Source organism: Lolium rigidum, chromosome 4 (genome assembly GCF_022539505.1).
Source record: "Lolium rigidum isolate FL_2022 chromosome 4, APGP_CSIRO_Lrig_0.1, whole genome shotgun sequence".
Classification (NCBI taxonomy): domain Eukaryota; kingdom Viridiplantae; phylum Streptophyta; class Magnoliopsida; order Poales; family Poaceae; genus Lolium; species Lolium rigidum.
This window is the reverse complement of record NC_061511.1, coordinates 35,657,949-35,661,515: the sequence shown is the minus strand read 5'-3', so window position 1 is coordinate 35,661,515 and position 3,567 is coordinate 35,657,949.

The window sequence follows — 3,567 nt, the reverse complement described above, 5'->3', positions numbered from 1 at the left end:
GGGGTACCCCCCGAAAATTCAGCAGCGGATCGCTGACAACCTCAACCGCAGGTTGTCATCTTTCCCTATGAACTACCTGGGAGTTCCTGTTAGGGATTCTAGGATCCTTCTTAGATATCTCGCCCCCCTGATGGGGCGAGTTAGAGCGAAGGCTGAACCATGGTGCGGGAGGTTCACCTCCAAGGGTAGCAAGACGATCCTCATTGATTCGTGCATGTCTAGTCTTCCCATGTATATCATGTGTATGTACATCCTTCCTGGAGGGGTACATGTTGCCTTTGACAAAGAGCTCTCCCGCTTCTTTTCGCAAGACAGGACAGGATGCCAGAAATACCACATGGTAAAATGGGCCGATGTGTGCGCCCCCAAGGACCTTGGGGGCATAGGGATTATCTCCTCTCGCCACATGAACGTGGCCCTCATGTTAAAATGGGTTTGGAGGATCCTGTCTGACGACGGGGGCTTGTGGCTTAAGCTGATTAAGGCTAAATACCTACGGGGTCGGCCACTCCTTGCTTGTGACCGCCGGGAGGGTTCTCAGTTTTGGAGAGCCCTTCAGGACATCAAGCATGAGATTAGAGCAGGACTCTCCCTCTCCATAGGCGATGGTAGAGGGACCATGTTCTGGCTCGACTCATGGCTTGGCGTCCGCCCCCCTAAGTCTTGACTTCCCGGACCTCTTCACCATTTGCGCTAACCCCTCTACCCTTGTTTCCGACGTGGCGCAGGAGGGTTGGGTTATTTTGTTCCGCCGCGGTCTCACCCAGGGAGAGGCCCTGAGTTTGGCCTTTCCGCGGGACCTCCTCCCGGATGTTCTGCCGGGAGGATTAGATGCGCCTTCGTGGCGCTTAACGCATTCCGGCTCGTTCTCCGTGCGGACGGCCTACATGGCCATGTTTAGGGGGCCCCTGCTTCCCTAGACGACCCCGCTTTTTAAGGCCCCTATCCCGCTTAAGACGAAGATTTTCTTATGGCAGTTGCTTAGAGATCGCCTCCCCTCTGGGGTGGAGATTTCGAAGAGGCACGGGTCGGGCGACGGGCATTGTCCATTGTGTGCTGTCCCGGAGACGACGACACACATAATGTTCTCCTGTCCCGCGGCACGTTTCCTTTGGAGCTTCCTGCAGGAGGTGCTGGGGCCTGAGTGGCAGACCTCGGCCCTCGGGGAATTCATCGAGGCACGGGCGAACAACACTGGTAGGAGGAGGCGCCTCTTCTGGTTATTGTTCACGGCCTTGACCTGGACCCTATGGACTGTGCGCAATAAGATGGTCATCGAGCGTATCTTATCTCGCCGCGCTTCTGACTCTGTCTACTGTTTCTTGGCTTTGTTGCAGCAGTGGTACCCGCTGTGTAGACAACGGGACAGGGAGCGCCTGGACGGCATGTTGGAGGATCTTCTTGCGGCTGTCCGTCGCATATCTACACCGTCCAGCCTCTGAGTGCTCTTCTTTTGTGGGGTGGTGTATCGTCTATCTCGGTTGTGTGAGCATGTTGTGCTGTTGCCCCAGTAGACTCTTGATGTGGGGTGTGTGTTCTGTGTGTTGTATCTGAACTATGTATGGATGTGGTTGCTTTATTTATAAAGCGGGTAGAAAGCCTATTTCGAGGAGGACCACCCGTTCAGGCTGAGATTGGTGGTAATGGGTCGTATTTCACACCATATGTCAATTTCTTGATGTGTAGTCTGCATTGCACAGTCCCACGTATATGCTAGACCATGTAGACCACCGAGCGTTACAGGTAGAGGATATTTGGACGGAGTCGATCGACCGGGCCTCAACATCATGTACCAACCTGTAGTCATTCAGGTCCCGCACCTCACTGTGGCTTCAGCCTCAGCCATACAACGGAAGCTTTGCATTGTTCAGACTCGTGCTAGTCTACAGTGGCATGATTAGACAAGATCTAACCACGCTTTGAATGAATGGAAGCATTTTTTAAATGTTAATGATACTGAAACCCATAATCATTTTTTGTTACTGAATGGTAGTGAACCCACTTAGTAAGAACAACTACTGACGAACAATCTCCATTATTTGGTCTCGGCAAAAAAAATGCACTAAAAGAATTCCGCGCTCATTACTGAATAATACATTCTACCGAAATTTTGATATAACAAGGGGAGAAAAACTCGCATCCTTTTACACAATAACACAATAATCTGAACTGCTGAACACCTCCAGGAATCAACTTCACATCCACAACGACGAACAAGCCATACATAGCCGTCAAGCAAACCACAAAAATGGTGAACAAAGCCATCTTCACTCACCTTCGGGTATGAGTTTAATTGAATGATATTAATTTTATTAACGGTAGGCGTGACTCTGAGCATGACAACTGAACTTGGTTGAAAAGGTGCAAATATGGTATTTGTCGAGGTTATTCGTGAGTGCAAGCAAGTATATGTCGTCATCACTAACTGCCCACGGCTGATGTAACATGTTATATGCACCATGTATTGCTCTGCAGTTGATGCGGAAGTGGAACTACGTGGAGGGCTCAGGTATGTCCCGGCGAGCGGAGGGAAAGTCAGCGGACATGGTGGAGGTGGCCATCATATAGTTCCACGATATGTTCTAGGAGAAGCACGCTAGGGACGTCGAAATCCACGATGCAGTCTTCTGCCACTCAGCGTCGAGAAGGAGATGAACCCGACGATTTCCTCACAACGCAGGAGTGGAAGCTTTGACGGGATCTCGACTGCCACCACTTGCTTTGCCCTTGGACCAACCTCATCGGCAAAGTACGCGAGGTTTACAACCACACCTATCAGTTATCTTCTAATATCTGACGCCGTGTATAGTCTGCATGCGTACAGTCGTGCATATACACCCAGAAAAGAAGTATCTAAAAGTATATCGTGATAGTTCGAGGCATGGGCGGACACTGGACACTACCTCAATTTATAGACCCAACTGGGTCGGGTATTCATGCTTTCGTTATGCAAAACTAGATGACCTGTTGCGCTATCGCGCAAATAGCAAAATCAAGTTAGAAATTAAACCATAAGTTTTAGCTTAATTTAGTATTAAGAATTAGTCTGGAAATTAACTGCTTTAGTATCTTGTAGACATACCATTCCATCAAGGTGTTACTGTAAGATACGACAATTTAGTACGATTTTACACTATTTTTAGCTTTTATGCTTTTCTAAAAGCTCCTCTGCCAAATTATGATTGTTGTACCGAAAGAGGTAGCATCATAAAAGAAGCATAAAAGGACAACTACTAATGATGTTTCTACTTATTGTGAGTAGCCTGGGGTGAGGAGGAGGTCGTGAGGACCATGGAGGATCTGGCTGGGTCGGGAGCAGCCGAGGGAAATGGAGGAACTGGTGCTGAAGATGCGGGCGCCATGGTTTAAGGTGCTAACCCGTTGCGCCCCGACGCAAATACTGAAGCCAGATATATCGGAATCATAAACCTTGCATTAGAAGTTACGACGTATTAACATGTAGATTGTAAAGATGATGTCTTGATATATAAACCTATACGAAGCAATATATTTCATTTTATTTCGAACTAAAAATTATTGTGACTGAATGGCGGAAGTACTCTTAGA